The following is a 9745-nucleotide window of genomic DNA, read 5'->3' on the forward strand; positions in this document are numbered from 1 at the left end:
ATCAGGGTTACCCTAGGGGCGTTAATCCTCAGGATGAAACCGCCTGGAAACACTTAAAACGCCTCACTGATTCCCGTTTACTCATGGATGCCTGTACTAGGGAAGAAAGGAAGTTTTTTTGTAAGTCTCGAAAGCTCTTGGCCTTTTTGCCTTCAACTTTGTTAATCATGACGTATTTATTTTGGTAATGATTGTGTGCAAATTCAATGAAGGACAAAGAAACGCTCCATCTTTTACGACATGGAATCTGCCCAGGAAGAATTGTACCGGGCCTTTCCACTACTCTAGAGCCCTCAAAAGGTGTTGTTGCTCCGAATGTACCCCATCGACCACTACGTGCATCAGATCCTCTGATCCCCATGTCGTTGACGGGGTCGGGCCCACACCCTTCTAAGAAACGACAAGTTCCTTCTTTAGAGGAGGACTGCTCTTATTAGCCATCTGTCCGAGCGTACCCTTGAGAAAGAATTGGTGACTCAGGCGTGTTACACTCGACGCACCTCTACTGCTTTGTCCCTTTGTGGAACCAATCGTTGGGACGCTATTTTGTCTGACCAACAATGCGACTCTTACTAGGATAGGTGATGCTTTACTCCCCCTTAATCTCCCTAGCTCTGTTGTAGAACATGCGACTCTTTTGGTGAGGGTTGTAGCGAGGAATGACAAGCCTCTAACTTCTGCCCGAGCTACTTTCACATCTACTAAAGCAGATCATTTTACGACAAAAGAGATCTACGTCTTAAGAATGCTTCATTGGCTCAACGTTTAACTGATTGTTCAACTTCCATCCTTGGGGCCGTTTCATAGTCTTTTGAGAATGCCTTGCAACAAGTGGATCATTTTCATCGTCCTTTGCGTATTTAAAGGGAGCAGGCTCAGCCGAATCAGATGCTCAAAGAGGGGAAGGTCGTTTCCCTACTGAGGTAGCCTTCCATTTTTTGTCACATCCTATGTGTAAAGTATATATGTAATGGAGAAATAAATATGTTTTTGTTTTTACCTATTTGAGGTATGTTCGTGTGATTCCAAATGCGGATCTCCGGATGATGTGCAAACTTACAAGGTCTTCCCTCAAAGTTTATTGGAAGTCTCTAGTGAAAACCCGATCCAAGGTCAATATGTGGCCAACCCGCCGCGATCTCTGGAGTGGCTAGCTACCAGAGGGCGGTGAAGTGTTATTGTCGTTTTAATGGTTTTGCCACTTTCTCTCTGTGTGTGCTTTACATTGAGGGGAACTGATTATTGTAGTCGCACACGCGTGGCATTTGTGACAACACCCTTAAGTCTTTGTGTCGGGCCTTAATCCCTTCGTTCGTACCCCAAACACGCCATTACCTTACACAGTCACAAAGAAATGAATATTTCAAAATTTTCAATATTTCGTTAATAATTTGGAATTAATGCTACATTTGAGAGAAAGTTGATTATAAAAAAATAATGTCAGACACGAACAATAGAAAAACATAACCAGGTGGACTGGCCATCACTTATTCTTTGTGTTTTACTTCTCGTTGGATCAACCACTTTTGGAAGGTGGAACGTTCATGCTTCTGATCTGTCTGATAGGGATGCCACGTTGATTTCCATCATTTTTCCTTCTCCTTGATATCACTGGAGTGCTTGATGTATTATCTTTGCTCCTTCGAGATTGACATTGATGGTTACCGACTTTCCTTGAAGATTATGGTATTTGAGCTTAAGATGGACCGTTGAGGCTACAACATCCAAGGTGATTGCGAAGGGCCTTCCAAGAATGCAATTGTAAATGCTCCTTTAGAGAACTACAAGGAACTGCGAGCTGATAGACCAACCATATTTCCCATCTCCTACAAATATATTAAACTCGATGTACTCCAATGGACAGGTTGTCGTGTCGTTGAATGCCTGCATATCTGAGCCTTCGTACGGACATAGGCATCCTTTCTCGATACCCATATTCTCAAACAAATAAAAGTACATGATATCACACGAGCTACCTCCGTCGATTAGAATTCGGGAGATATCAAAATGTCTGATCATAACAATTCTCACTAAAGGGAAATTTTTTGTTTGGGATTCCCTCGACTTTCTCACAGTCTCATAACCCTAGAATTGGTCGGTCGAGGGTTTTAATTGACGTACCTCCATCCTTCTTATGGACGCCCAACATCTCGGCGTTCTTTCTTTGCATCGTTCCCTTGTGCTGGTTGGGAATATAAATACAAAAAAAGTCTAGAAGGGGAGGAGGTTGAATAATCCGACCATCCTTTTAAAATAAAAAATAAAAAACTTTGAACACAAAATTAGAGTTTTATGGGCGGAAGCGAAAACAAAATAAGATGGAAGCTTAAAAGCTCATCAATATGATTTCTAACTAAGATATTTCAATGTTATCACTAAAACATGATCCTTACATGGACATAAACAAAATAGGATAATTCAATATGCTTGATTCACACAATTTAATATCCCAACATAGACATGTTTTATTATCACAATTGACTTAAGAACTATTCAATAGGTTTGATACAACACAAACCTATGTTTATACAATAAACCGCTACAAGCATGATCTAACATAGTTTATATATAAACTATGCTATGATGTAAAGTTTACATAATAAATGCAGAAAATTAAAGAGAGATAAGGGAGAAGGAGAGTACACAAGAATATATACTAGCTTTGTGCTATCATCCTCACAAACACCTACTCAAGTATTCAATGGTTTAAAATCATTTGTAAATAATCATTTTTTCCACTATTTTCAAGAGTTAATGTATAATTATTATGATGCAACGAACTATCATCAATCCGAATGCTAATAGCCACACTGTATTACCCTACACACATGTCAAATCACAATTCCTTCTGTTGATGTAGATACTCAACTTCCACATACAAGATCATTAATGATCTTGATATGATAATCTTGCTATCCATGATGACTTGCTTCAAGCTTCATTTCTGCAACATTCTTTCCCCGGATCTAATGAAGACTTGCCTAAGTGATTACCATTAGCCTTGGATAATTGGATAAATCCCAACTTTTTCTGCAACAACCTTCACATGATTTCATCAAAGTCTTCAATGGAGTATAAAGATATTATTCTCTCTTTGATAAAAACACACAACCAAAATCCATGTCCAATAAATGATTCTTCCACCTAATACACAAAAACACAACTTGAAAGAAAAACATTAGATTCCCTAATGTACCTTTAGTTTATCTCTCACACTCAATCTTTATAGTTGAAGATCCATAATAATGGTTCTTAACAAAGGTTAAAGATGATCAATAATATATGAAGAATCTTACACACACATAACTAGTTCTCACAAGATCCATATTCTAGGAGGTTATTCACAAGGTATCAACAAAGAGATAGGTGTTGGTGAATTAAGAACACACTTGGTTCTCTCAAGGTTCTTGGCAAAAATAGGTTTTTAGGTTCTTGGTGAATGTTCAAAGATTGATCAATTCCATCAATTGATTATTCAACTCACTCTCTTAATTTTTGTTACCACACAATTTTTAGAAGTTGTTACTTACTTTCTCTTGTGTGTTTAGTTTTCATGAAACAAAGAAAAAAAATTAAAAGAGACGAGAGATATTGGTGCAAGAATAGAGACACACTGAAAACAATGAGTTTTATCAAATCATAAAGTAGTGATTTGAATCAAAGAAACAATAACTTGAATCAAAGGTTGGAAAGGAAGGAACAAGGCCATGATTTGAGTCATGTGTGTCTCATGATTCGATTCATGAAGAGCTGTGATTCAAATCACACTATTATATGATTCGACTCACAAGACTTCATGATTCGAGTCACACTATGCATGACTTGAATTAAACATCTTTGCAGCCATGATTTAAGCATTCTAACTTATGATTCAAGCAATACTTAATACATTTATATAAAAACATAGCTAGGCTAAAAAAAGGAGACATTTTCATGGATAAAACTATCAGTGGATGGTGAGGTTCTCAAAGGTATAAAACTAGTCATAGCCGAAGCAAACAAATACAAATGATTCCAAAAAAAATGACAATCATGAATTAAACAAACAATTCATATTCATATAATTGACAAAGTAAAAATACGCAATAAATCAAATAATGCATATACATGCAAATTGAAAAATCAACAAAACTAAAATGATACCGACGATGACTGCAATTTCAGTCTCCCATTTTTTGATGTTTGGAAAATTTGGGGATATTATTCGTGATTTGATTTGAGTGATTATTTGAATTCGAAGTTGAATTTAAAAATTTATGAATCCGGTTGAATCCAATTTTATTTATCAACATAACATGATGATAATATACACATGACCCCCTGCATTAAACACTTACTGCACATGAATATCGATAATATCTCAACACTTTCTCCCCCTTTGTCAAATATCAAAAGAGAGAAAAAAACAACAAAAATCAGTTGTATATTTTACAACAACAAAATCAGTTGTCTCAAATTATTGATCTGTCACAAGTTTTTTGTGAAATTGACGAAGATTAACAAGCCAAAATCGATGTTATTGACGAGGAAGAATGAGAAGATGAGATATTGGTTGATCAGATGGTGAACGATGACACTATTGACCCTGAGAAAGAGCCATTACCTACTAGTCATGTTTATTGTCCATCTCTAGGGATGTCAATTTGACCTACCCCCATAGGGTACCTACAAAAATTATCCATAACGGGTAGGATAAAAACCCGCAAAATGGGCACGAGCATGGGGACATGCAATTACCCACTAAAATATGCGGGTATGGGTGCGGGTACGGGTACCTTAGTATTCAACCCGTACCATACCCGCATTATATATATTTATATATTTTTATTTTTATTATTATAAACACATGTATGTTTATCTATGTTATTGAATACTTCTATATTAAACTTGTACGTTTTTAATGTATGTGTTTGTTTATTTTTTAACTCAACAATAATATTCTTGATTTTTTTTAATCTTGCTAAAATCTCAAAATGACATGATAAATTATAATTGATCGATAATGTTTTTATTAGAAATACGGGTAAACGGGTACGAGTATGTGTATTTAGCTACCCATAGGGTACGAGCACATGTATAAATGTTGGCGCCCACACGGATATAGGCTTAGGTACGAGAATTTTTTTAAATTGCTGGTATGGGGACGAGTACTATAGTACCCTTTTCAAACCTTACCCATTACCAGACACCTCAACATATGACAAGCTTGAACTTGGTGCAGATGAACCATCGTCAAATATATTTCACAATTTGTATATGCAAACACAAGGATCATTAAAAGTGGGAGACAAATTTTGCACAAAAGAAGATTATTTTAGAGCTATTAAAAAGTATCACATGGAACTATCAGCTGATTATAAGGTCAATCAAACTAATGTGACGAGGTACAAGATCTTGTGTCGTAATGAGCTATGCCTGTTCTGGTTGGCGGCACCTTACCGGAAGAGGAGTGATTCTTGGGAGATAGGTTCTATGGGTCCAGCTCACACTTGCATAATCACCAATCCGATGCAGGATCATCGCAAACTCAATTCTTAGTTAATATGCTATGAAATTTTGTCTGTCATTAGCGGTAATCCGTCGTTAAAGGTGAGTACAATAATATCGCATATCGTTACACGATACAAGTATACTCCCTTGTACAGGAAATCATGGATAACTAGGACTAAGGTGGTTGAAAGAGTGTTCGAAAATTGGGAGGAGTCGTACAAAGAAATTCCAAAATACTTGGTGGCAGTTAAACATGCTCTGGGGACTATTGTCATTTTGGAGACCTTGCAACATATACCCTAGACGAGACATGTGTTAGTAGAAATGACATATTCCACTGACTCTTCTGGGCACATGAACCATACATAAAAGATTTTGTTTTATGTAAACCTATTATACAAATTGATGGAAATTTCATGCTCAAAATTAGACACGTCGCTTAAAATTTCATACGGGAAATCAAAGACAGGGCGTTGCGGAAGAAGGTTGTGAATGCATGATATGCATTAATATAACCTTCCTTTAAACACTACCGCGATGACATCATATTGACAAATGCATATGCAGTAAGGTGGATCGACAATATTCCATTGAAGAAGTGGACTAGGACATACGACAATGGTCAACAACGGGGCCATATGACAACAAATCTCGTTGAATTAATGAACTCTATCTTCAAAGGCATCTGAAACCTACCGATAATAATTTTGGTGAGACCAACCTATTTTAGGTTAGGGTCAATGTTTGAGACCAAACGTTCAAAATGGAGTTCAACGTTAGAATCAAAGCAGCTATTTAGTGATACTTCAGTGAAATTCATTACGGAAGAAGCTGCCAAAGCTAATACACATGTGGTCACATTGTTTGATCGTAATAAATGTTAGTTCAGTATTGTTGAGTCAATGGATCACAATGAAGCGAGGTTGAGGGGATACTATCGAGTGGAACTAGATAGAGGTTGGTGCGAATGTAGAAACTTACAAGTCTTTCATATGCCTTGCTCCCATGTCATAGCGACATGATTAAAGGCTCGGCATGACCTTTCCAACTCACTATGCGCCATTTACAAAATTATAAAACTATGCAATGTTTACAACAATAGATTTCCGGTGGTAGAAAAAGAGGACTATTGGCATGCATATCAAGGGGAGATAGTCTGGTACAATGAAAAAATGCGAAGAAAGAAAAAGGGTCTCCCTAACAGCACGCGTATTCGACCCGAAATGGATACGGCGAACAAATTAGTGAGATTATGTAGTTCATATCGTCAGCCCAAACACAATCGTACAAACTATCCCAATGTTAAACCAAGCACATCAACATAATTTTAAATCTAACAATTTTACTTTATATTGAAAACAACGTTCATTTCATAAATATCATAAAATTCGATTACAACAATTTAAAAACAACAACTAAATAATAATTTAAACAACAATTGAACAACAAAACAAACAAATACAAGGACTAAACAACATAATTATGCGATTACAACCATCATGACAATTTCCTGAGAATTGTACATTATCATGCGAACATCTATATCAGTTTTAACATTGTCTCATAAACGTCTTTCTCCATTGTCGTTGAACACAGTAACAAGCTTTTGAATTCTTCCGATCTTTTCACTCTCTGCAATATCTTAATATAACCAACAAATCATGCTCCAACTAAGATGTTCGAACGTCTATGTATTCCAGAGTCGGGTCTTCATCGGAGACTTTACTACCGAATAAATTAAATCGATATTTCTCTTGTGAATATAAGAACACATATATGAAGATATTTTTGTAGAAAAATGGAAGGAGATTGAAGAAAAATGATGAGGAGGCGATGCAATATTTATAGAATTTGCAAACAAAGCAGTAGCCACTGCATGTGCCGCATGCTTCTAGTGGATGCATGCATGCGCCACTTGCAGTGGCGACACATACATGCATTTGCCAACCATAATGGCGTCAATATGTAACAAAGCAATGCATGCGCCAATTGGGTTGACTACTCCTCTTATTGTTTACTTGAAACATAGTTAGTTTGATAAATAATTTAAAGGCTTAAATGTACTTTTGGTCCCTCTAATTTGAGCGTTTTAAACAATTGGCCCCCTATTACAAAACCAGCGATTCATATCCCTTAATTTTGATGGTCTTTGGATAATCGCGATCCCCTCCACTTTTGCATACGTGACAATCATGATTAGGATAATTTTTTTTAATTAATTGACAGGATGACTAGGATATTTTATTAATTAATATATTTTAAACTAATTTAATATTTAATAATGATTTTAACTAAATTAATATTTAATAATTTTAATTAATTTTTTTAAAAGAAGTGTTTAGACTTGAGGCCCAAGTCCATACAATATATTCTCAATCCACAAATAGATATTAGCATGTGTTTGAATGAGTTATATAAAGACTAAAATTCTTTGTGAATAAACCAACGTGAGACTTCAATAACAATTTGTTTATAGTTTCTTTGACGGTTTCTTCTAGCTATGCATCACTCTCTTCCTTACAACACCATCATTCTTCCTCAAGTAGAATAATATGGAAAACATAAGTAGCAGCAACAACAAAAATATGTAACATGAATAAAAAACAAGAAAAACATCCTCACTAATTAATTACATTCAACACCACAATTCATTAATGGAAATATTATCATGTTAATGCTACATGTATAGATGGTAACATTATCATGTTAATATTGTTGTTTTAATTTTTATGCAGCTGTGTCTGGAGAGAGATTTATAGCAGTGGACATAACATTTAGAAACATAGCAGGATCAGAAAAGCATCAAGCGGTAGCAGTAAGAAACAACACAGATCTTTCCATATCCTATCGATGCAGTTTCGAAGGATACCAAGACACACTCTATGTTCACTCACTAAGACATAGTTGATAATTGTCTTTTCCATTAAACATAGTATCCCACTTAATCTCTTCAACATCAGTCGACCAATATCCATCACCATCACCTCCATCATCATCGTCATTGTCACCGCCATGGATCTTATGTTCCTTTTGGAAATGATACATAACATGGCTAGAAAAACCATCGAGACCACCGAACAAATTAGGAATATGAACTACACCATTTGTGAGAAACATTTTCTCTTGTTTAGCCACCACAAATTTTTTGTTCCTCTTTATAATACCACTCTTCCATCTTTTCCCAAATCCACCACCAGACCTTGTTATTGGCACCACCACAAGTGTTGATTCTTCAGTATTAGTCAAAGTCCTCCTAACATAGTTGGCTAAATACTTCTTTGACCTTTTGATTGCAGCCACAAACTTTGCAACTATGTGTGAAAACTTTCTCTTGTCTTTTATTGCAAGTTTAAGAATTTCTAGTCAGTGTTTGGCTATAGAGATTCCCATGCTTTGGAGAAACTCATGCTTGAAGTAAGACTAGTCTTCTTCTTCAAGCTCATTGTGAGCTAAGATAAGTTCATACTCGTATACAAGAGATGGTTCAAGGTTTGTTTTTGAAAGCCATGAAAATCGATCCATAGCTGCTACTGAATTAAAGAAAAATTTATGTCAACTTTGAAATTTTGTTCCACTTCAAATTTAGTAAATATACAGTATAGTATTATGAATGCAGATAATCTAGATCTAAAAAGTGAATATAATATTGTTTTTTTAACTGCATGTTACCTAGTTGATCATTGTCTTTTCCATTAATAAATTGTGGTGTTGAATGTAATTAATTAGTGAAAATATTTTTATTGTTTTGGATTTATGTTACATAGTTTTTGGTAATGACTAATTAGTACACATGTTTTTCATATTATTCTACTAGATGGTGTTGTAAGGAAGAGAGTGATGCATAGCTAGAAGCATCAATAAAAAAATTAGAAACAAATTGTTATTCATTGATTTATTTACAAATAATTTCAATCTTTATATTACTCATACAAACACCTACTAACATCTTTTTGTGAATTGAGAATATATTGGGCCTCAAGCCCAAATTTAATTAAAACCATTATTAAATATTAAATTAATTAAAAATATATTAATTAATAAAATATCCTAGTCATCCTTGTCAATTAATTAAAATAATTTTTTTATCCTAATTAAAAATAATTTATTTTAGACCCCAAAATTATAAGATAAAAATGCACTCAAGTTTAATTTAAAAGATATGTTATTTTGATATTTAATTTGAAAGATATAATTATTTTAAAAGAAAATTGGCAAAAACGAGTAACATATTTAAAATTTAAAAGTAAAATAAAAG

General features: G+C 34.8%; 1 pseudogene; it reads right to left on the reverse strand.

The window, feature by feature from the left end:
- Positions 1-8364: 8364 nt before the first annotated feature.
- On the reverse strand, positions 8365-9012 carry LOC127108087 (uncharacterized; annotated as a pseudogene).
- Between the last annotated feature and the right edge of the window lie 733 nt (positions 9013-9745).

This window comes from Lathyrus oleraceus, chromosome 7, assembly GCF_024323335.1.
Source record: "Lathyrus oleraceus cultivar Zhongwan6 chromosome 7, CAAS_Psat_ZW6_1.0, whole genome shotgun sequence".
In the NCBI taxonomy this organism is placed as follows: domain Eukaryota; kingdom Viridiplantae; phylum Streptophyta; class Magnoliopsida; order Fabales; family Fabaceae; genus Lathyrus; species Lathyrus oleraceus.